This window comes from Taudactylus pleione, unplaced genomic scaffold (genome assembly GCF_031769625.1).
Source record: "Taudactylus pleione unplaced genomic scaffold, aTauple2 ptg000053l, whole genome shotgun sequence".
Classification (NCBI taxonomy): domain Eukaryota; kingdom Metazoa; phylum Chordata; class Amphibia; order Anura; family Myobatrachidae; genus Taudactylus; species Taudactylus pleione.
Genome location: NW_028284455.1, coordinates 39,939,667 through 39,965,458, shown reverse-complemented (window position 1 = coordinate 39,965,458; position 25,792 = coordinate 39,939,667). Strand labels below are relative to the sequence as shown.

Below are 25,792 nucleotides of genomic sequence, written 5' to 3'. Positions count from 1 at the left end.
AATGCTTAGAGATCTGGAACTTCTTGTCCGGATTTTTCCAAGCTGCCGCTAGCTGGTCATCTAGCGCCTATGAAACAGGAAAAGTAAGAGACGCTTTCTGTGTAATGGCGAATAGGGACAACCGAGTTGGAGACTCCTTGTCCATTACCTTAAGCACTTACCACACTGCAAGAATAAGAGCATCCAACCCTTGAGGGCCTTCCAACTCCTGCGGATCCTCTTCCGTGAGCAGATCCTCATCGGAGTCCTGTAGAAATTCTCCTTTTACCTGAGAAACACGGTCCTCAGATTAATCTGATTGCAAAAATGCTGGTAAAGCTCTCTTTCTAGATGGCGGCTGTGGTGGAACCCCCCTACTCTGGGAGGAGACCTCCATTACCTTAGCCCAAGTTTCCATAGTCTGAGTTAGGGTTTGCACCCAGGCTGATTCTGTCTGCAAGACCGATGAGGGTCCTGGACTACAACTCTGCGTCCTAGACGCCTCCCTTTCTCTGCAAGATTCTGCTAACTCAGCAGAGAGATCTGACATAACACCTGTTAGTGACGCAAACCAAGGAGGTGAGAGGTCCTGTACTGGGGCAGGGCCAGAAGGGGAAGGGTCCCCCATCATAAGAATCACACAACAGAACCCCCTCCGAGTGAGCCTGAGTAAACTTAGCATTACACTTCTTGCAGGCATATAATTTTTGTTATGCTTTTGATGCTGCTCCCCTGCCTATCATATTGCACCACAGAACACTAACAGCAACCAATCAACCCACAGGTACACAGTGTCAGTGAGGAGAAAACAGAAATAGAGTAGCCAAGCAAAGCAATAGAGAGGAGTGTCACACAACCCCCTCCCCTAATTAATGGCTCCCCAAATCCACCAAATCTCGCCACAACAGCACACTCACTGTACCAGAAGCTGGAGGATGAAGATGGCAATCTACAGAGCTGTTGCTTTGCCCAGGAATCAGCGGTGACAGAAAACAGGAGACGTTGACCTGGCGTGCTACGCAGGAACTGTGGGCCTGATTCAGAGCCGGACGCTATTTGCGCTCGCTCGTTCAGAAAAAGGGGCCGGCTATTTAAATTGAGCACTCGCTCTCTGCGGTCTGTTGACGCCTCCATTTCTGAGCGAGCGAACAAAACATGCCCTCGCTATTTTGTAAAGACGCCCCCTGGCCGTTTGCATCCTACGTCATCTCCGCTATTTATTTGATTAATCGAGTACATCAAAAGGCATCTGAACTGTTCGCAGTGCTTGTGGTTGGATTTTCCTACCGCAATCATGCGAACAGTTCAGGCTAAGAAACAACCAAGTGACGTGGTCGATGACGCTGCTTTGTTAATTATGCACACCCTTAAAACGCCCGTTTTGACCTTTTGGTACGCCTGCGTTCGGATCACCACTCCCCATTTTCAAGCACCTTCCCCTGTTCCCACCCACAAACGCCTCATCCTGTCACTCAAATTAGCAGGCACTCGCTATTTTGCGAACACACGTTTTCCGACCGCAATGACTGGTTGGCGCATGCGCATTACGACCCATACGCATGCGCAGATGTGCAAACATCGCTCGGAGCGAACAAGCGGCCGCTTACGAGCGGCTCTGAATCAGGCCCTGAGTGCAGGAGAAAGGGAGAAACGCGCCTTCCCTGTCTAACCTGCTTCCAAAGTGAAGGGGAGGCTCCGCCTCCTTCTGATTGACATTTGACCAAATATGGCCGCCCGCAACACACAGCACCAAGCTGTGAGAAAATTGCACCACCAGCCATCCCCTGCTGCTTGTTGTGACCGGGAAGGCTGGCCATATATGCACCAGCCATACCACCGGTCTGTGCGGTGGTCAGGGGGTCCCGGACCCAGCCTCGAGCAGCTGTGGCAGGTCCCACAGCACCGATGTGCTAAGACCTGGGACCCGGACGCACACTGCAGGCAGCGGCAGCGGTCCCTCCGGCTGGCTCCAACAGAGCAGGCAGACGGGTTAACTGTCTGCCTGTGTCCTCAATGAGTTGCAGTAAAGGAAAAAGAAAAAAGAAAAGTAACTGCATAAACAGCCTAGGCTGACGTCCAGGGAAACAGCTCCCTCAAGGCACAATTCTTGACTGGGGATGAGGGGGGCATAGCGGGGGAGGAGCCAGTCACACTTATTCAATTCTTAAAGAGCCAGCTCCTCTCAACACCCCACAGTACTGAGTTTCCAGAGTCCTCTGTGGCTGTGGAAGAAACATACAAACACATTATGTTAACATATATAGCCCTGCACCAAGCTTCCACATACTGCAGCTTGGGAGCAGCTGTCCCAGCTCAGTGCTGCACATACAGTACCTTTATTACATACATTTTGTATTTTATAAATACACTTTTTAAAATTTTTTACAGTGTGCTCAGCGTTGGGAACCCTTAGCCCTGCAGTCCAGGACTCTTGGGCTCTTCTAATTCCTTGGCCACAGTGCTGGGTGTCCGGGGAGCTGGCTCTCCCTGTCCCCCAGCGTGCAGCCACACTCTCCACACCCTTAACATGTACTGCACAGGGAGCCGGCTAGCACGGTCCCCCTGCACGCAGTCACCCCCCAGGCTGTGCTCCGCATGGCCCACTTTCTCTGCACGGGGGTATCGGGAGCCAGCTCTCCTGACCCCTGCATTTGGTTAAACCACTTTGGAGTGCCGGGAGCTGCCAGTCCCCAGCGGTCAGGGCACAGTCCCTCACTGCATTGGGAGCCGTTTTTCCCAGTCTCACAGTGGCCCTCATTCAGAGTCAATCGCTAGGTACAAGTGGCTCCAACGTGCGCATGCCCAGTGGGCAAACATCAACCCGGTTGCGAGCGCTCAGCGCTCACGACCAGGTCTGAATAAGGCCCAGTGTGTGGCCATTCAGCCCTGCAATCCGGGACACTGGTCCTGGCTTCAACGGCTTCCTGTAACCCTCGGAGTGCTGGGTCCCAAGTGTGGAGCACTCAGTGGCTCCCTGCACCTAGTCCTCTGGAGCTGGGGCACCGGAAGCAATGCTCCTGGACCCCAGCGTGAAGCCCTCAGCAACTCCTTAACACACCACACAGATGAAGCAAATTTTATCATTTTTAAACACCTGGCGCCGGTAAAACATTTACAATGGGGTCTTAGCACCTATACATTTTAAATATGGCACTGTGGCACAGTGTTAACCCCTTCAGTGCCGCAGCCTCCATTAACCACGTGTGGCCAGAATGGGTATGAAATTTATATTCCAACGCCAGAAAGCCCGAAGGGAGTAGATCCCGACAGGGCAGGTAAGTACTCTATCCCTACCCCTTTTCCTCTCCTAACCCTCCCTTAGTGGTGCCTAATCCTAACCTCCCCCCTAGTGCCTAACCTCCTCTGGGGGTGCCTAACCCTACCTTACCGCACCTTAACCCTAACCCATACATTCCTACTCTCCTGGGAGTCATGGGAGGCTCCCAATTTTTTGGGGAACCCCCGGAAGAGTAGGCATATCTCCCGCATCATGCCCACTTCCTAGTGAAATGGGCAGGATGGGAAGATTTTACGTTGAATTTTCGGGTCCGTAAAGAAGGGGCGGGGCTAAAAGGCGCGAATCGCAGGAGTTTTTTGTAAAGGGGGTGATGCCTAATGATGTCTATAGTCCAGCCCCGCCCCCCGAAGAGGAGAGCAGCAGGTCCCCTCTGGGAGCTCCCAGAAAGGTGTCCAAGAATGTCGGTAAGTATGACCTAACCCTCCCGAGGAAGGGGAGACCTGATCCAAACCTCCTAACCCTCCCCCCTAGGGTTGCCTATCCCTAACCTCCCCCCAAAAAAACCTAATCCAAACCCCGCTACACTCCCTAAAGCTAAACCCCTGTGCGCGGCTAACGCTAAGGTCGCCCGGACTTTCCTTGTTCAATCCGGTGTTCTTCTGTGTTCTGGTGACAGGAGTAAGATAGGTGTCGGTATTTTCACGCCTATCTTAAATCCCTTGTCGAGATTTTGATGTCTGTATTGAGATCGATGACTGCAAAATTACTACATCCCATGTGGCCGTCCTCCGGCTACAGCATTGCATAAAGATGGGGAATAAAACAGCTGTCATTCCGCATTATGTGACATGTATAGTAGGGTACACGTATAGGCGGACGCATATAGAAAGGGAAAAGTGTGTGCACCTAAAGGAACATAGAAAAATCGGGGTCTAAATATGGGACATATGCACTGTTTTAATGGCAGTTCAGCCTGGGGATGGCAAATAAAACAGCTGTCATTCCATAGTAAGCCGTATTGATGCTTGTTACACTGCTTCAAGACCACAGAAAATATGGAGGGCTGTCACATGACAGGAGAGCAAGGCCAAGAACCACATGTTGTAGCTTCCACCAGCACTCATCATGAAAATGCAAGGCCGTCAACTTCCTCATCCTCTATGAAGGCCCATGCCCCAGGGCTTAAGTCATGCCATGGATATGGTAAAGCTACTTTTACTGTAGTAAAGGAAAAAAAATCAAAAGGCAAGTTGCCTTTAGATAAACAAAAAATTGGCAATATGCTATTTACTACACGAAGTGGCAAGGAAAGGATAAGACCTTGGCCTTTATTTATGATGACTGCTGGTTCTGATAGCCCTGCTGCTTATAGTAGTAGTGGTGGTGGTACCATTAAAAAATTGAAAGTTGTTAAGAAGAGTAAGACAGCTTAGGAAAAAACAACTGTGTGCCCTGAGAAATCGAGATCACAAATCCCCAAGGAGAGTACAAGTGTGTCCGCGGTTGCCATATGTGAGCCAGACCTAAATACTAGTGTACTGGAGGATCCTCCAAGTTTCAACATTTCTGTGCCCTCTGTAAATGTGGGGAAGGGCAGTCAACATCTTGCAGATGTAGTCAGTGAGGTTGCTTCTGTGGAATTGCACATTGAGGAGGAGGATATTTTGGTAGTTGAAGGCGCTAAGGATGATGAGGATGTTGATGATGAAGATGTTGGTGATGAGGATGTTGATGCTGAGGATGTCCTTTGTGTAAGTAAGGCAACAGCTGTTGCCCATGGATTGAAAAAGCCACAGCCCATTGTTGTCATGCAGGGGCAAAAGACAAAAGAATCCACTTCTCACGTGTGGAATTATTTCCACCCCAATCAGGCCAACAGTTGTCAAGCCATATGTAACCATTGCCAAGCAGAGTGAGTAGAGGGAGGGAACCTCCTCCTTGTTATGTCACTTGGAGCGCATTCATCAAATATCAAAGTGTATGTCGCCAAGTTCCAAAACTCAAAACGTAACAAGTCCAGTGTCACCTACCTACACCCTCTCTGTGGGATCCAAGCGCCTTCGATCTCCACCATCAACACCTGCATCATCAACATCCTCATTCATCATCGGGAGTAGTCCTGCTGCATCCAATGTTGCTATTCGAAGCTTGATTGACTCCTCTCCTATCCATGATTCCTCAGAAGGATCCTTGATGACTACGCCTGTTGCTGCTGCTGTTGCTGTGAATGGATCTTTATCCTAGAAGGAGACCAGGAGCAAGACTACTTGTAGTGTATCCTCCAAAAAACAATTAACTGTCAAACAATCGTTTAGGTGGACGCATATAGAACTGGAAAAGTGTGTGCGCTTAAGTGAACATAAAAATTTTTTGCTTGGGGATGGCGAATAAAACAGCTGTCATTCCATAGTAAGCGGCTGTCATTCTGCATTATGTGACATGTATAGTAGGGTACAGGTGCATTTTGATGCATATCGAAAGGGAAAAGTGTGCGATTAAGGGAACATAGAAAAATCGGTGTATTTATATAGGACATGTGCACTATTTTAATTACATTTTTGCCTGGGGATGGCAAACAAAACAGCTGTCATTCCATAGTAAGCGGCTGTCATTCTGCATTATGTGACATGTATAGCAGGGTACAGGTATAGGTGGATGCATATAGAAAGGGAAAAGTGTGTACGTTAGGGGATCATAGACAAATCGGTGTATATATATATATATATATATATGACATATGCACTGTTTAAATTACATTTTTGCCTGGGGATGGCGAATAAAACAGTTGTCATTCCGTAGTAAGCGGCCGTAATTCCGCATTATGGGACATGTGTAGTAGGGTACAGTTATAGGTGGATGCATATAGAAAGGGAAAAGTGTGTGCGCTTAGGGGATCATAGAAAAATCGGTGTATTTATATGGGACATATGCACTGTTTTAATTATATTTTTGCTTGGGGATGGCAAATAAAACAGCTGTCATTCCATAGTAAGCGGCTGTCATTCCGCATTATGTGATATGTACAGTACAGTAGGGTACAGGTATAGGTGGACGCATATAGAAAGGGAATAGTGTGTGCGCTTAAGGGAACATAGAAAAATCGGGGTCTAAATATGGGACATATGCACTGTTTTAATGGCAGGTTTGCCTGAGGATGGCGAAAAAAACAGCTGTTATTCCATAGTAAACGGCCGTCATTCCGCATTATGTGACATGTATAGTAGGGTACAGGTATAGATGGATGTATATAGAAATGGAAAAGTGTGTGCGCTTAGGGGAACATAGAAAAATTGGGGTCTAAATATGGGACATATGCACTGTTTTAATGGCAGTTTTGCCTGAGGATGGCGAATAAAACAGTCTGTCATTCCATAGTAAATGGCCGTCATTCCATGTCATTCCACATGTAAAATATGTGAAATCATCTTAGCAAGAAGTGTACAGAAGATATAGTGCATAGGTTTAAGATTTTTCAAAATATAAAAAAAAGTTCAGTCTGCTCCCATTATAGTCAATTGGCATTCCGTTTCTGCAGACCAGACTGTCTTTATTTTTAGTATGTCCCTCAGTATGCTAGGGGTTACTCTGGTGTTTAAACAAGTAACTGACTGTGTATATTCATCTATGATAATGATGACTATTGTCACAAGTGCCTTAAGGATAATATACAACTTCTGGCTGTCAAAGGGCTGCATCCTTCAAGCTAATCCAAACAAGCAAATGGGGGCGACAAAACCTCTGCTCTCAGTGTGTATACCAGTGTAAGATCACAGCAGCGTCTCCCTGGTAGCTGATTGGCCAAAGCATCTATGTGATTCATTCCAGGCTGCCGGAGCTATTGGTCCCTCTCAGTTGCAGCCTCTGCTGGGGGAGGCTCAGCTTCTGCTGTGCAGACACAGAACTGAGATTGATACATATAGGGACAGCAGCAGCACAGATACTGTGCATGTACAGTAGTTGGCTACCGATAATTTGGAGATCCTGCTTTTCATGTGTAAGGTAAGGTTTTCAAATGATTCAATTCAGTGTATAATGTATCTCTGCATTAAAGTTAATATTTGTATCTGCATGGCAAACAATTACTGGGTAGTTCATATATTTTAAGTGAGAAGAAGATGCCAGGCAATGTATGCAATGCTAATAGCCTAAGCTGAATTTGTAAAGGCAGATTGTCAAACCTTAGCCTGCATATAGGTAGAATTTAACTGGTTTTGCAATCGTTAAAACGTCTTTCGCATTGCTGAAGATCTATTATGGAAAACGCTGTGAGCATGCATGTGCTTTCAAGAAAAAAAAAAAAGGTAGCCCTTGATGCCTTGGTTGGAGACCGGCAATGGTTAAAAAGCTGAATATCCACAATGAATTCAGAATGTAACAATGGTATTTTATGACGAGCATAAGATGCCTATGGGGCCGGCTACAGTACATTGTGATTCTTTCTGTGCATACATGGACTGAACAGGAATTAACCAGAACATCTATGGAAGTATCAGTGCAGCTAAGCAGTTGGCTTTTTAACACGTTTTGTTTTTCATCTATATAACCGCTGTCTGCAATACTGAAGTTATTCTATGGTCTATGTTTTAAACTGGTGCACTCAGGATGCACCAAAAAAAGACAGACAGCAGTGGAACAATCTATTATATAGCAACACAAACTATAACTGAGATTTATCACAGCCTGTCTTGTCCATGAGTTATGTGAACAGATGTTACATCTTGGAAGCTGATCTCTTACATTAAGTAAGATAAATTCACATAATCCTAAAGAGATATCGGACACATCCTTTTGCTCACAGCTTGGTGCCACGAACATACTCATCTATAGTAATTAGGCCACGGGTAAGTGATTAGTGTATAGTATTTAGGGTTTGGATGTTAAACCATTTTTTAGCAGTTTAATGTGGCTGAAGAGAGGAGGTGGATGTTCTCATGCAACTAAGGCATTGTAAGACTGTTCTATAACACTTCACTTACAGCAAGTTATTTATGATCATTTTTATACCATCATAAAATATCGCTTAAGAAGACGTTTCCTGCTGGAAAAGGCTCAGGTGTGGTTGCTGGAAAGGGGAGGACATGATCTGTAGTACTGGAGAAGGCGGATTCAGCACTAGGGCCATGGACAGCTTTCTGTCATCTCCAGTATGCAGGAGCTGGGAACATGGGAACAGAGACACAGGCTGGGATCTCACTGGTACTGGTACATGTGCAGGGTTACCTAACTGATGTCTGGCCATTTCAAAGCCAAATGAACCAAGGCTGTGATGGGAATTAACGACTAATTTACAGCAATGCCTCAGAATAGCCACGATAAAGAGCTGTACATATTAAAGTGCATAGCAACATCTGACCATAATCACTCAAGGGCACACTAATTTGTATACAAGTATCCAAGTGACCTTGGGAATCACCACTGTATTCCTGTGCCCCGGACTTTCATCCTACTATCATCCTAACAGCAGCATACCGTATTGTATAACCTCCAAATCTGTGATGTAATAATATTTCAAGCATACTTTTCTTATCATAGTGATAATAGGAACCACATTTAGATATTACTGTAGATCAGCTATTTAGGATGGAACTAGTAAAGAACTCAGACCCTTCCTTTATAGTTAGGAATAGAGACAGAAATATTTACACACACTTATTAGTGTATACAGAGCCGTAGCTAGACTTTTTGGTGCCCTGTGCCAGAAAGATCATTGGCGCCCCCCCATTTCAAATAGGGACATATAACACCCGAAAAAGGAGCATGGCCTTTTGGGGAAGGGCTAGGAAAGAGATAGGGGAGGCCTGGAGATGCTGGGGATAAAATAAGAGAAAGCTACAAGTGAAAATGATAATAAATAGAAATTTGAATGGCCGAATAGCGCCCCCTGTCCCACCCTGCGCACCAGGGGAGGGGGGGGGAGAGAGAGAGGAAAGGAAGCCTCTTGGAAAATTGGGAGAGCTGTATCAAAGCTTGGAAATAAAGTACTACTCAATCAGCTCCTAACTCTCATGCTTTACTGAACCTGTACCCCTACTGAAGGTTTCTAGAAATATAATCTAAGCACAATGGACATTTAATTTCTAACTGCTGACAGATGCTGCACTTCAATAAATGTACGGTACTATTCACATACAGTATATTTGATAAATAAAAAACAGTGTTCCTTTTTTTTACATATCTACACAACTTTACACCAACAGCCTTGCTTACCACATGTATCACACCTATTTAAATCTTTCTATATTGTTGAAACATTCCTAGTAGAAAGGATAGTTTCTCAAAGATAGACCACTTTGGTTAAGTTGATTGTCTATAACAAAAGCAGGTTTATAGTGTTGTTGAATAGGTTTAACCTTGCCACTTTCTATTTATTATGCAAAAACATCTCTAGTAAGATCCCAGATGTTCATAGGACTTGATTAATGGATTTTAAAAAAATAACATAACACTCCTAAAAAGGATATTGCCACCATTTATTAGTAACCAATGTTTATTTTTGCCCATTTGGACAAAAGACTATTTTATTGTAAACTCTTTGCCTTCAGAGAAGGAATGGCGGGATGCCGGAGTATTGCACTTTAATTGTGAGTGCCTGCTCTGTGAGAAGGCTGAAACTATTTTTTACTTGCAATACTCACATCCAGCATGAGACTCATAAAAGCACACACCTAGTACATATAATTTATTTAATGGTAGGACTATTTGCTTTATTTCATTTGCCCATAGCAGTTGTTATATAGCAGATGTATCAACAGAATCTTAAAAAAGCAAATGAGGACACCTGTGATTATCCAGCAGAAGAATTACAACTGCTGGCTCATCATTATCATTATTTTTTCCTTTGCGTTGTTTTCTATTAATAACATTATTGTTATAAATAGAACAGAATGCAAAGGAAACATATAAATGACTCAGTAGCCTTGGCCATCTATTAAAATTAGTTCTTAAAGTTACCATCCCTTTCCTGGTAGCCTTTAGGAATAGTTTATTTGTTATTATTATTATCATTTATTTATATGGCGCACCAAGTGTTCCACAACGCCTTTCAAAGTACATAAACATATAAGTAACCAGCGACTTACAATACAATACAATACAATGCAGGACACGGACATTGATAATAAACATAGCTATATATTAGCGACCGGCCTTTACACCCACATAAGCTTTAGTTACCCTAGTGGGGAGTAAGAGATAAATGTAAATACAGTAGGGAGAAGCACAAGAGGGTAGAGGGCCCTGCTCGAAAGAGCTTACATTCTAATGCAGTGTTTGTAAAAATTCTGTTGTTTAACCTTCGTTACATTGTGTAATCCCATTTGTATAAAACCCCCATTACTACTTACTATGATCAATATGCAGAAGGTTTAATTGAGGAATTGCCCAATCATAACCCAACCAGCAGTAAATAAAAAGTAGCACTGTTCAGTGCTAGTAAACCAGTATTTTAAAATGTTAATGAACATGTACTGTATATGATGCTTGAAATAAAGCTAATGGATAATTTATATCCAATATGACATAAATAAATAAATGATATTGGAAAAGCATTACATTTAAAAATAAAACAGAAGTGTGACTAAATGAGGAGGCAGTGTTTAGACCTGAAGTCTTAATTATCTCGGCACTCTTTGCCCAGGGAAAGCATAACAAAGAAGGTGCCGTGAATAAGAAAATAGTTTGAGTGATAGACATTTTAATTAAACATTGGGGCATAAGCCAGTGTGTTTACAGGACATAAAACAGGTGCAAATGTTCTAATTTGTGCAGTAAATGAACCCACAGAGTCATAATGACTGCTTTCAAGTGAGCAACTCTCGCTGTGGGTATAATCTACATGTGAGTGTCCTATTGAAACTCTCAGATCAGATACAGTTATCCACAGGTTTTTCATGGCCTCTAGCTTGCCAGGGAACCTTCATAGGCTCCTGTGAATTATATACTATGGTCTTAGGCACTGCCTGCTCCTAAGACTTATACTTTGCAATGGTTTATTTGCTGTAAGTCCCTTATTAGATCTTGAGTATCTGGCTTACTTTCCATCTTGCTGTTTTGGAATCATGCTGGAAGTACACCTGTTGTAAATTATAATGTTTACTTCCAAATTTATGCAGGAGCTCCCAATGGCGTGACTTTGTCTTCATGCCAAATTGAAGCTGTCACCCACCAACTTTTTTCATTATGCTTTGATGTTCCTCTGGAAGTATTGCTAACATAAAGCTTTGCAGAATGCATGAAGTTGATGTATCTGTCTTATTAAAGCATTTATTATTGGACTATCTTCTGGATAGTCAGAGGAGGTGTTGTGATTCAGTAGTTCAAATGTTTTAGCACTAGTATTATTAGTCTATCTATATATATTTTTTCGTAATGATGAATAAAATACAGCAATATTTTAATGTCAGATATTTTGCCTTGACTGTGATTTTACCTTAGAAACAAAATCAGACTTTTACCTTAATTCAATTTTTGTTATTATTGAACTACAAAGCCTAGCATACTGTGCCACCACCTTGTGCTGTTGTTGAACTTTGACAATAGAATGATCTTACCATCCAAGGTGCCAATACTTTGGGTAAAAAGAAATGTAACGGGCAGTAGTGTCTTTTTAAAAAAAAATAATTGGATAACACATGGCACATATGCATTTTGATTTGGGGATCTAATCATATGTCCAAACTCAAGGCACATCATCTATGTTCTGTATGTCTTTCTTTTCTGTACTTTCCAACTGCCTATTGCTCTGAGTAACTTAAATAGTTTTGCTACCAATGGAAAGTCTTTTCTTTTTGCATTCATTTTTAACATAGCCTTATCTCATCTACTGTATTTATTGTTGTTTTAGTGCATTGTGGTTTTTAAACATTAGTAATTTTTTTATTTTTTTTAATACATAAAAAATACACAGAAGAGAAATGGGGAACAAGGAAAGAAAACAAAACTAAGGAGGCCAAAAGGCGGGGGGGATTGGGAGGGGTGGGGGTGTTCTTGTAGTTTTTAAGACTTTACATACAAAGTTGTGAATTGTTAATTTGTGTCCATGGTTCTGCATGTTTTGTATTTAAATTTGCAGCCAATTGGAGCACTGTCAAATTTGTGTTTCTATACGTTAATGTGAAAATTTTTCTTTGTCTGTTTTTAATTGTTTTGGGAACTATGAAGAAGCTTTTCATACGAAAGTCTTTTACTTAGAGAGTAATGTTGTTGGTTTTTTTATTAAGAAAGTAATGTTTGCAATGCTGGCTTTAATAAGTAGAGACATTGACATCAGAGACACATTCTTAAGTAGACATATCTTGTAAAATGTGATAAGATAAGACAAAATAAAATACTTGTTAAAAAGGTGGCATAGTTAGAATAAAATGTAAGTGAATATGGACGAATTCATGTAAACTTTTCAAACCAATGTTAATGATATATTTTCCTTGTTGAGTTGTGTTGTAGTGCAGCACGATCTTAATAACAATGTGTCAGGTCACTGGGGTTTTGTAAACTTGGATCAGGAGCCAGAGAGTCGGCTTGAGTATTCATAGGCAAACGCAGGAGGGGGGTTCCATCTGCCTGGAAACCCCCCTACCAGGCACACACCATGACCATAATAGAAATAGTAATATAATAGAATGTTACTAGTGCTGCATGTTCTTCTCAGTATCACAAATGAAATGATTAGCACCACTTGTGGATCTTTTAAAATGTGTCAGCTAGTAATAAATATACCTGTGCACCAACTAGGACATGTAGAAAACATGCACTGTTAGGGGTGCACTGCCTTAGACCATCAATAGTTATTAATACTGTATAATAATACACTATCCAGTACATAAGGAGACCTATATGTACATATATATGTCCAGGGCAGTGCTAGGTTCTTCTGCTACTTCTCCAGACTCCTGGACTTGCTCCAATGCTCTGGAATAATGCCCACATCTGACATAACAACATTCAGCTCAGACTTGATGGCCCTTCTGCTACATCTAATGGCTTACTGTGATCGCTGGTCCTGTATATGCTGGAATTATGCAACACAATATACTTTGTATTAGGGGTGAGCGGGTTCGGATTTCTGAAATCCGAGCCCCCCCGATCCGAGGCAGATCCGAGTCAGGCTCGATTTTTCCCGCCTGACTCGGATCTGAAATCGAGGCAAAACGTCATCATCCCGCCTTCCGAGTCTCACGGGTTTTGGATCCTATATAAGGTACCTGCGTCGGTGCCATTTTCTCACTCGGCTGTGGACAGTGAAGATGGAGGGTGGGAGTAAGGGCTGGCTGGGCTGTGTAGTGTAGTGCAGAGTTGTGCTGTGCTTTGCTGCGCTGCTGTTGTCCACTACTTCAAAGTCCATAGGGGCTGGCTGTGTTGTGCTGTGCTGTTGTTAATAGGGGCTGTGTCCACTACTTCAAAGTCCATAGGGGCTGGCTGGACTGTGTTGTGCAGTCAGTTCTCCATAGGGGCTGTGTCCACTCCAAAGTCCCGTGCAGTGTCCCAGTCCTAAAGGGGTGCTGTAGTGTTGTCCAGGGGGTGCTCTGTCCATCAGGGGTGCTCCCCCCAAGTGCTAAAAAAATAATATTTTTTGTGTGTTTGTGAATTGTGTGCGCAGTAGCCGCACGTGCATCAACAAAGTAGTGCCAAGCGTGCGCCTGTGTCATAAGTAAAGGGCCGGCTGGCTTGACTGTTAAAGGGTGCTGTAACCCCCAAAATACACTCCAGTCCAAACCAAAAAAAAAATTATTTTCTGTGTTTGTGAATTGTGTGCGCAGTAGCCGCACGTACATCAACAAAGTAGTGCCAAGCGTGCGCCTGTGTCATAAGTAAAGGGCCGGCTGGCTTGACCGTTAAAGGGTGCTGTAACCCCCAAAGTACACTCCAGTCCAAACCAAAAAAAAAATTATTATTTTCTGTGTTTGTGAATTGTGTGCGCAGTAGCCGCACGTGCATCAACAAAGTAGTGCCAAGCGTGCGCCTGTGTCATAAGTAAAGGGCCGGCTGGCTTGACCGTTAAAGGGTGCTGTAACCCCCAAAGTACACTCCAGTCCAAACCAAAATAAAAATTATTTTCTGTGTTTGTGAATTGTGTGCGCAGTAGCCGCACGTGCATCAACAAAGTAGTGCCAAGCGTGCGCCTGTGTCATAAGTACAGGGCCGGCAGGCTTGACCGTTAAAGGGTGCTGTAACCCCCAAAGTACACTCCAGTCCAAACCAAAAAAAAAATTATTTTCTGTGTTTGTGAATTGTGTGCGCAGTAGCCGCACGTGCATCAACAAAGTAGTGCCAAGCGTGCGCCTGTGTCATAAGTAAAGGGCCGGCTGGCTTGACCGTTAAAGGGTGCTGTAACCCTGAAAGTACACTCCAAACCAAAAAAATATATATTTTCTGTGTTTGTGACTTGTGTGCACTATGGCTGCACGTACATCAACAAAGGAGCAGCGCCAAGCGTGCGCCTGTGTCCCATAAGTAAAGAGCCGGCTGGCTCATTTCTTAAAGGGTGGTGTAACCCACAAAGTGCACTACTCTCCATCAAAAATAAAAAATATTTTCTGTGTTTGTGTGCGCTTTAGCCGCACGTATATATCAATATAACAAATGGAGGACCAAACTTTCTCCGATAAAAATAAAATAGGGAAAGATCAAGAACCACTTCCTCCTAGTGTTATTGCTGCTGCTGGGAGTTGTTCATCATCCCAGAGAGGAAGTAGGAACATCACTACTTTTACTAAACAATTGACCCTCCAACAGTCCCTAGCGATGAGGATGAAGTACGACAGCAGTCATCCTGAAGCAAAACGTATAACTGAGGCCTTGACTGCTATGTTGGTGTTAGACGTGCGTCCGGTATCCGCCATTAGTGCAGTGGGATTTAGACAATTGATGGAGGTAGTGTGTCCCCGGTTCCAAATCCCGTCTAGATTCCACCTGCATCCTCAAAGCAGCAGCGACAAGCGTGCATCTGTCTGTTAAAGGGTGGTGACACCCTCAAAGTGTGCTACACAAACAATAAAAATATTGTTCATTTTTTTTCGGTCTTTGTGAAATGTGTGGGCTGTAGCCGCACTTGCATCCTTAAAGCAGCAGCGACAAGCGTGCATCTGTCTGTTAAAGGGTGGTGACACCCTCAAAGTGTGCTACACAAACAATTAAAATATTGTTCTTTTTTTTCTGTCTTTGTGAATTGTGTGGGCTGTAGCCGCACTTGCATCCTCAAAGCAGCAGCGACAAGCGTGCGTCTGTCTGTTAAAGGGTGGTGACACCCTCAAAGTGTGCTACACAAACAATAAAAATATTGTTCTTTTTTTTTCTGTCTTTGTGAATTGTGTGGGCTGTAGCCGCACTTGCATCCTCAAAGCAGCAGCGACAAGCGTGCGTCTGTCTGTTAAAGGGTGGTGTAACCCTCAAAGTGCTCCAAAAAATAAAAAACTATTTTTTAATGTGTTTGTGACTTGTGTGCGATGTAGCCGCACATGCATCAACATAGTAGCAGCGCCAAGCGTGCGCCTGTGTCATAAGTCAAGGGCTGGTTTGGACATCTGGTCCGGACTGAAGGACGTGCCAACAATTTCTGACAAGTCTACTGTCACTGCATATGATACTGTCCTCAAAGCAGCAGCGACAAGCGTGCGTCTGTCTTTTAAAGGGTGGTGACACCCTCAAAGTGTGCTACACAAACAATAAAAATATTGTTCTTTTGTTTTCTGTCTTTGTGAATTGTGTGGGCTGTAGCCGCACTTGCATCCTCAAAGCAGCAGCGACAAGCGTGCGTCTGTCTGTTAAAGGGTGGTGTAACTCTCAAAGTGCTCCAAAAAATAAAAAACAATTTTTTAATGTGTTTGTGACTTGTGTGCGATGTAGCCGCACTTGCATCCTCAAAGCAGCAGCGACAAGTGTGCATCTGTCTGTTAAAGAGTGGTGACACCCTCAAAGTGTGCTACACAAACAATAAAAATATTCTTCTTCTTTTTTCTGTCTTTGTGAATTGTGTGCGCTGTAGCCGCACCTGCATCCTTAAAGCAGCAGCGACAAGCGTGCGTCTGTCTGTTAAAGGGGGGTGACACCCTCAAAGTGTGCTACACAAACAATTAAAATATTGTTCTTTTTTTTTTGGTCTTTGTGAAATGTGTGGGCTGTAGCCGCACCTGCATCCTTAAAGCAGCAGCGACAAGCGTGCGTCTGTCTGTTAAAGGGTGGTGACACCCTCAAAGTGTGCTACACAAACAATAAAAATATTCTTCTTCTTTTTTCTGTCTTTGTGAATTGTGTGGGCTGTAGCCGCACTTGCATCCTCAAAGCAGCAGCGACAAGCGTGCGTCTGTCTGTTAAAGGGTGGTGTAACCCTCAAAGTGCGCTTCACAAACAATAAAAATATTCTTTTTTTTTTTCTGTCTTTGTGAATTGTGTGGGCTGTAGCCGCACTTGCATCCTCAAAGCAGCAGCGACAAGCGTGCATCTGTCTGTTAAAGGATTACATCGGTGACACATGCTGACCACTGGGTCCTTTCTCCATATCGCTGCCTGCAGCTCTTTGATGCAGTGAGCTGCCGAGCCCACACAGATGACTAGAGGTGTGGCCGGGTTGCAGGAGCCTGTCCGTGGCCAATGTGACCTTGCACTAGTCTGCAACCAGCAGTGAGGGAGAGAGGCGCCGAGGGTCCTTCACTAATGTTGCTCTTGCCCGGACTGGCCTCCCCGGGAGCTGGCCAGGTTGGGGCAATATGTGCGACAGAGTGGGATCCCCCAAATGTGTGGCCCCTTGACCGACCCCCTATAATCCGGCCCTGCTGATACTTGTAGACTGAAATGCACAGCATAGAATGGATACTGGTACTTGCAGACTGAATTGCTCTGCATAGAATGGATGCTGGTACTTGCAGACAGAAGTGCACTGCGTAGAATTGATGCTGGTACTTGCAACTGAAGTGCACTGTATAGAATGGATGCTGGTATTTACAGAGAGAAGTGCGGGAACACAACTATAACCTGGAACACAACAGGGAATAGCATCTGCAAGTTAGTAGCAGGTCACAGAAATGAAGTTGTTCTGGCACCTGCCTGCTCACTGAAACAGCATTAAATTGGGTGCCTTATGCCCTGACAGGCTCCTTGTGTGAGCTAATCTAAGAGCAGCTTCTAGTTGATAAAATAATCAGCTGATAGCAGGGGCATTTCAAGAGAGGGGGGGCCATGTGCAGTCTCTGTCCGGGGCCCCCTCCTCTCTCTCCGGCGGCCAACTGTGCACTGAGGGCAGCACCACATCGGTAGACTGTGGAGTGTGCCCAAAGTCTACAGCGCATGTGTAGGTCACTGGGAAAATGGCGCCACAGCCATTTTCCTGGTGTTTTCCCTACTAGGCAAAACGCCAGAAACATGGCCACTGCGGCCATTTTCCAGGTGATTTTGACAGCGCCGATACCGGCACCGATGTGGGACTCTGGCAGCAGGGATGTTAAGTATTAAAAGTATGGGTGCAGGATGTGTAGTATGGGTCATCCCAAGACCCAGGGGCCTGTGTGCACCGATCACCCTGCATCCATTATAGAAACACCCCTGGTTGATAGGAATCAAGATGGTGGTGACCATTCACTTCCGATCTGGGAGATGAGCCCTGAGATTTACCAACCATCCAGCTGATTGGCAGATACCAGACTCAGGAATGTCTTTGGTGACCCATGGGAGTCTCCAATGCCAGGAAGCAGCTAAGCCACTTCAGGTAACAAGGCTTGGAAGCCCAATGTGGGACACAATGGGTATTTCAGTGAATCCAGTCTAGATGCAGAAGAGGCTGAACAGAGTTTGAGCAGTAAAGTTTTCTGGTTCCCCTTTTGATTGGCTATTCCTTATGTATAGATACAGTAGATCCATGTGATAAAAATAATTCCTGTATATCAGGGGACCAGAGCATGGAGTCCATTCCCAGGCTGATCAGTGCAGTGCTGTTGTCTCTATTAGGGGAGATATTTAAAAAAAACAAAAAAAAAAAAACATCCTACTCCAAGAAGCTAATAGTCTCAAGATCAATAAGCCATGTGCTTTGTCAAGAAAGTACTGTAGGTGCAGACTACTATAGAGACACAACTGAAGATAAAATACCTATGTGATCCAATGCTTTGTGATGTCCATACATTTTTTGATTGACTGGAAGTGACGTTTGAGGGTGGTGACCGGGGGCTAGTCAGAGAAAAGCAGGCGTGCCTGGGCATTTAAACGCTGTTACAGGGGCGTGCATAATTAAGCCCCTGCGATAGCATACGCTGGTAGAAGTCTAGTTGGCGACAGGAGTTTCTGCAGTAGGGTCAAGTCAACCACAACTGTGCGCATGGTTCTGATGTTACTCGATGGTACCGATGTTTTTGCTGACTTGCGGATGCATGTCATCGGAAGTGGGCGGCTTTATACAGTGATGGCTGTCATGGTATAGAGCTGTGGTTGCCGTGCGATTGCATTCATTGACATATTTTCACAGCGAGCGGGTGCATGAAAACGCAGCCTTGCAAACCAACCTGAGTCAGGCCCTGTGACGCCCCTGTAAATGCACCTCCTCCACCCCTTTAGCTTTGTATCCAATCCTACAAATTAGAATGTAATTTGAATTTCATAATTCCATTGCAAACTAAGGGCCTGATTCAGACCCGCTCGCGAGCGCTGAGCGCTCGCAAGCGGGTCGATGGTGCCCTAGTGAGCATGCGCACGACGGAGGGAGCTCCATCGTGCGCATGCGCGAGACCCGAATAGCGACGGCCAAGCCGTCGCTATGGGTCTCGCACCAAAGGGGTCGTGCTGTCAATGGTGAGTGACAGCACGCCCCCTTTGGTGGGCGTGCCGGGGGTGTGGCTGCCCAGTCAGAGGCGTTCCCATGGGAACGCCTACCGTCTGGGGCCGGCCCCACTGACATGACTAGTGATGTCAGTGGGAGTGCTTTTGGCTCTGATAGAGCCAAAAGCACTCCTGGGCTTGCGGCAGCGAGACCCTACCGCATGGGTCTCGTCGCAAGCCCGATGGTCGCTTTTTGGCCGCTCGCATAAGCTGTGGTCCAATAATAGGTAGGACGGCCCTGATTCAGAGCGAGCGCTCTTGTCAGAGCGTCCGGCTCTGAATCAGGCCCTAAGTGCACTTGTATCATCCAACTCCCTCCATTAAGTGATAAAATAATTTTCACCCCACAGATACCGCCCTCTCGTCCCACAAACCCATGCACTACCATGGAAAACTAGTGCCTGTGAGCACATGCCCTTAATGTGCAATAAGATAGTTTGATATGAATTGTAGAAAAAGTAGTTATAGATGTATTGTATTATAGTATAGTATTTAATTATGTCATTAGTTTTTCCTTAAAATCATGTATTTTTATGTACCATGTTATATAAATAATAAGTCAGCAATGTAAAATGATCATAGAGACAAGCAGTAAGTGCTCAGGAGCTCATTCAGACCCGCTCACTAAGATAAATACTCTCGCTGCTGCCGAAGGTATGCAATATGTATGCATTGTGCGCATGCATCGCAGTGTGCATACCTTAGCAAAAGTTCACAATGCATTCGCTCGCTGCACATAGACAGCCCAGCAGAGTGAGGGACAGGGGAAGCCATTTGTAGGTGGTAACAGGGCCTGGCCATTAAAAACGGGGAAGTGGAGGTGCAAACGCAGGCGTGCCTGAGCGTCTCAATGGCGTTTTAGAGGTGTGCATAAGTAAAAGACAGCATCATAGTACACGTCACCTGGCTTGTTTTTACACTGAAGTGCTCGCAGTGCTTGCAGCAGAGTATGGTCAACCTCAAGCTCTGCAATCGCATCCGATGTTACTCGATATACCGATGGTTGCATACACTTCCTGGAGATGACGTGCGCAAGTTGGTGGCTTAAGACAGGCTGGTGGGCATCTGCATACACTATGTGATCGCTCTCTAAGAAATACTGGGCATGCTAATGCATTGCTGTGAGATTACACTGCCTACGCAATTTGCATACACATCATGCGAGCGATCGCATCTAGCGAGCGGCTCTGACTCAGATCCTCAGTTCCTTCCTTTCTGTGGTATCTGTTTGATCTGTGGACATGCTCTCTAAATATAATAGCTGTAGGTGATGGTTCTGTGTGAGGCACACACTTTGCTGAGGTCTCCAAGCTGCCAGTGGAAATGTTTCCAGTTTACAGTATATTAGATCTCTCTTCCAAAGTCATTACAAAATTGCCTTTGGGAAAATAATGTTTTTATTCAGAGCTGCTTTCTTACATTGCATTCATAAAACATTTTTTTTCCAGCAGTTACAAAAGAATATTGTAGTTGTATGTTTTTCAGAATGTTAAAAATATAAAAATAGAATTTTTTTCCAGTGTGCCATTCTGATACTAGTGCTTTATTGTGAGATGTTATTACTTGTTTATATTTATTGTTTATAAACTATGTTTTTATACTATATTAAATATTTTGCGCTGGTCTCAGTATTTGACTATTGAAGGTGTTCCTAACCACATGGCACTAAACTAATTTAATTGGTCCAACACATGGTAGTGATCTTAACAATGCCACTCATTGCTGCTAATGTGACTGCATGACAGGGCTTACATTTACCAGCCATCACTTTTATCTGAGCTTTGCTGTTGAAAAAAATGCTCCTGGTTGCCATGTGCGCTGAATGGAGATGAGTTGGGATGTGCGATAGCAGTGAATATCATTTCATAGTAAGATTACACCTAGAAGATTAACTCTCTATGTCTCGGAAACAATAGTGTGCAAGATGATTTTATTATGGGGCTTTAAGGGGCTACTGTCATCAGCAATTGGCATGTGAGCATATCCCATTATTATTAAATCATAAATCAATACAAGGCAAACAGACCACCAGTTATTTAATTTGAAGCCATTTGCCATTCTTGCCTGTTAGTTATTTCTTTAAGTGTACACTTCTTGAGTCTTTAATTTACTCTGGTGTTGTGATCTGAAATCAGTTTTAAATGAAAGGAGTGCAGCTCTGTGATCATCTGCGCCAGCTACAGTACATTCCATAAAATTAGTATCTAATTTTCATGCTGTCCAATAACCTCACCTCACACATTGTTCTACAAGCACCCCACCCCTACCGAATACCATCGGTATAAAAGATAAGGGATGTAGTTATGAGACCGGTGGCTGGGGTGTCGCCGGTCTCAATAACAACAGGGGAATCCAAACAAGGGACTTAAGATAGGCGTCTAAATTTTTTGATGCCTATCTTAATCCCAACGCCGGAACAACGAAGGATGCTAGCCCGAACAAGGTAAGTCCAGGGCACCCTTAGTGTTAGCCCTGGGGGGGGAGGGTTAGATTTAGGGAGCGTAGCGGGGTTACGGTTACATTTTGGCGGGGAGGTTAGGGTTAGGCACCCCTGGGGGGAGGGTTAGGGTTAGGCACCGCTGGGGTGGGGGGTTAGGGTTAGGCATTAAGGGGGGAGGGTTAGGTTTAGGCATGAAGGGGGGATACTTAGGTTTAGTCACTAACGGGGAGGGTTGGGGTGCAGGGTGGGGAGGGTTAGACTACAAGAAGGGAGGGTTAGGGGGAAGGGGAGAGGGTAAGTATACAGTACTTACTCAACCCCTGTCGGGATACCAACCATCGGGATAATGCTGTCGGTATTCTGACAGGAGGAATCCCGACATCCGGCATTACATACCGATTCCAAAGATAACATTCAAATCATTAAAAACTAATTCAGTCCTTAATTAAGGGGTCTATTTATTAAGTGGAGATAAGACTTTTTGCAGCTTTTTCTCTAAATGTATAATGAGGCATTCAGTAGAGAAATTTCAGATTGCTCGATTGGAACTTTTAGTTGAGACATACCGGCTCCATAGCCCACTTTACTGTTCGTTGTATGTCTGACAAACATAATGCTGTCAGGACTGGGGATTCAGGATTATCTGGGAGAGACCTAGATACTTATCTCTGGTAGATCGGGAGGTCTGAAGCAGGGAAGGGCGTGTGTGACACTCTCTCATGGAGAGTGTAGCTCATAAGAGTTCTGAGAGAAAGGCAGCACTCAAGAGTCAGTTCAGACAAACAATGCAGAGTAGAGGATTGTGAGAGGGAAGAAGTGGAAAAGCAGGAAAAGAGAATGTGTACACAAAGTCATTAATGTGTATCAATATACACATTACACACTACTAAAAATATGTGAATCATTCATATTTATAGCACATTTTGCCACCAGCAATAATACATAATTAGGGCCATGCAAACTTTTTTGGAGTTCCATAGTCTGAAACATTATTTCCAGCACTTAGGTAAAGGTTCTTTGCTGACATAATCTTATATGCCATCCCAGAGTCCCCTCATTATGTGCCAGCCCAGAGTCCTCCACCCTTATGTGCCAGCCAGGAGTTTCCCCCCTTATGTGCCAGTTGAGAGTCCCTCACCCTTATGGACAAGCTCTTATGTGACTTACCTCTCCTGGTCTGTGTCCAAGTCTTGTATATGGAGCCTGCTTGTCCGCTGCCACATCCAATGATTCGTTGGGTCTTCACGGTCCACTGCAATCTGCACTCTGTCACAGATAGCAGTACACGGCGACGAACCAGTGACATCACCGATGATGGCCCTCACTGGCGTGAAAGTCTAACTACCTTCAGAGCTCTGGATATCTCTGTAAATACTCTAGAGGAATCCCGGACAGATCAGGGAGATCAAACTCTAGCAGGGTTCGTCCGTGTTTGGCCCTCAGGAAGTAGTGTGGCTACCCCTGACATAGGGCCTAATTCAGTACGGATCACAACTGTAAATGCAATAGCGATTACGCATGAAGTCTCATTGTGAATATATGCTAATCCACTGAGATCGCCACTATGCCGTCGCAGCACGCAATGATCGGCCAATTGCATGCATAATCACAGTTGCAATCCTTGCTGAATCAGGCCCATAATCCTTTTTTGCCACACACTATAACAGCACTTGCCTGGGAATTGGTATGAAATCCCAGCAGTCGGTATGCCTGCTGTCAATATACCGACAGCGGCATCCCGATGCTCAGGATCCCGACAAGGATCTGGTAAGTATAGTAACCCTCCCCCTTTCTCCCCCTAACCCTACTTTCCTGCATCCTAACACTAACCCTCCCCATCCCGCACCCTAAACCTTCCCGTTAGTGCCTAACCCTCCCCGTTACTGCCTAAACCTAACCCTCCCCACTTAGTGCCTAACACCCCCATCGGTGCTTAACCCTAACCCACTCACTGAGGGTATCTAACCCTATCCTCCCCCTCCCCTAGCTTAACCCTAGCCCCCCCCCCATGATGCCTAAACCTAACCCCCCCCACGCGGCTAAAGCCTAACAAGCCCTGCTATACTTATGATTGGCATCTCGGCTGTCGGGATTTCAGCGTCGGGATGTCCACTATTGGTGGTGTTCCAGTGCTGGTCTTCTGGCTAGCTAGTGGCATTCTGGCGCCAGTATTTATTTTGCCGGGAAGCCTGCTGTAGGTATGATAACTACATCCCCTTGCCTGTCAGTACCCTGTCTCAAATTTAATTTCAGAGTTTCTGAAAGTCAAAAGGTTGAAAAACACTGCAGTTTGTTGGAAAATGGAGCCTTTATTGTCATGGATTAGTTATTCAGCTGACAGGCCAGCAGTATTGGTATCGACTGCTTGTGGTTATAGTAATACAGTTGCCAATTGAAATATAGTCTGGACATGGCCACAAAAGATTGGTGTTCCAAACTACTGATAATTGTTACAATTACATTACATTAAAATTAAAATAGAGACTTGAATATACAAAATAATTGCTCAGCTCATATATCATTTCAGTCTCATGATCTACATTAATACGTTTTAAACTTTAAAGATATTGCTTTTCAGTGACAGAGACTGTACTTGCTTCAGTGATACATTTGGGAACTGTACAGTACATGCAGAACTCAAGAGGGGCCATTTATAAAGCATTAGTGCTGAACTCATGAAGCTCTGGTTTATATATTTATGCAAGGTGAATAGCTATGCAGGCTGCATTGTTCATCATTATTAGTATTACTGAGGGTTATTTACTAATTTTGCTAAAAAGTGCAAATCTGCAATTGCACTAAAATAATAGCAACATATCAGACATTTTGGGGCATATTTATTGTCATTTGCGGCCATAAGGAATCTTTATTTAGCCAGATGTACCATTGGTGAGTCTCTGGGACAGGGGCTTCGGTAGGAGTTCGTCTCAGGGATCACTGAGAAGTAATGTGATAGCATTTGCAAATCAAATGAGCTTTGGCTGAAATCTAGGTCCAGTGGCTTGCAGTGACCTCCAGTGTATGCAGTCTTAGGAATCAGCTGTATTCCTCAGTTCTGCACAATGTAAGCACGCTGATGTTCCTGCACTCCCCTATTCGCATTGCTTGTAGGATTTAAAAAATGCAAATGAGTCTTGTGAGTGAATGCCTTTAATGTGACTGTTTGCTTATGATGTTGTATTGCAAAACTTATATATAATAGTGTAATGTTTTCAACTGTTTCATTGATTGCATTCAATGATGTGCAAGTGGTAATATCTTGGGAGAACAAAACAGGTTAATTATTTAATGCAAACACAATTATGTGTCATGCACCAGCGAAGGCTAAAGGCTACTAATATGGTAATACTACTTTATTTGAATTCATAAAACACATTATGGAACAAGAAGGGTTCTTGCTACATTAAACCCTGTAAATTTCAATACTTTGTCTTTCTAAATAACTATATAATGCTCTGCAAATGTAAACGTTCACTTTTAGGAAATCATGACAATGAACTTTCCTTTCCCTATCAAGGCCAGCTGTATTGTCTTCATACTAAGGGGGCAATTCATTAAATCTTAGTGAGAGATAAAGTGGAAAGGTTGCTCATAGCAACCAATCAGCTTCTAAATGTCATTTATGTAGCACAGCCTGTGAAATGACATTTAGAAGGTGATTGGTTGGTATGGGCAACTACTCTACTTTATCTTCCTCCAATATTTCATATATTGTCCCTTAAAAATAGTATATAGACAACAACAATCCAATGCCTTCCATTTTCTTTCAAGCTTCTCATTACTTATAGCCTATGAGAATTATCACTGTAGGCACTGACAAAGGGAAATTTTCTGGTGAACCATATGGATCCTTGGTATGGGACCCTCGTGGCAGTTCTCCATCAGTCAGTACTACTGTTTTGTATTAAAACGAATAACAGAATGACAAAAAGTTAAAATAAAGGGGCCTATTCACCGTCTTGCTGTGAAAGATACTTAAGTATCCAACTCGCAGCAGGGGAAACGCGACACTGGAGCAAATCATCATTGCTCCGATGCGGGGACAGCTGCTCCGAAAAGCAGACACCTCAATGCAAGTAACCTAACCTTACCCCTAACCCAGAATCGGTATGATTTCCCGGCGGCCGCATGGCCGGGAGTTCAAATCCCGGCAGCGGCAGGCCGACAAAACAGCAGAGCCTGGCAGTGGATGCCCGATAGCGCTGGAAATCCTGATTGTCCTAAGGTATGTATCTATTAACCTAACCCTAACCCTCCTTAGGGGTGCCTAACCCTAACCTCCCCCCCTTTGCCTATCCCTAATCCCCCCTCTAAGTGCCTAACCCTAACCCCCCATT

At 44.2% G+C, this 25,792-nt stretch overlaps 1 protein-coding gene across 1 annotated transcript in view; it reads left to right on the top strand.

The window, feature by feature from the left end:
• The first annotated feature begins 7,094 nt into the window (after window positions 1–7,094).
• The window catches only part of TMEM108 (transmembrane protein 108), a 310,883-nt gene continuing 292,185 nt past the window's right edge, over window positions 7,095–25,792 (top strand). The window contains exon 1 of the mRNA XM_088463835.1: window positions 7,095–7,216. The gene's annotated coding sequence lies outside the window, so the exon portion shown is untranslated. The remainder of the gene's footprint in view (window positions 7,217–25,792) is intronic.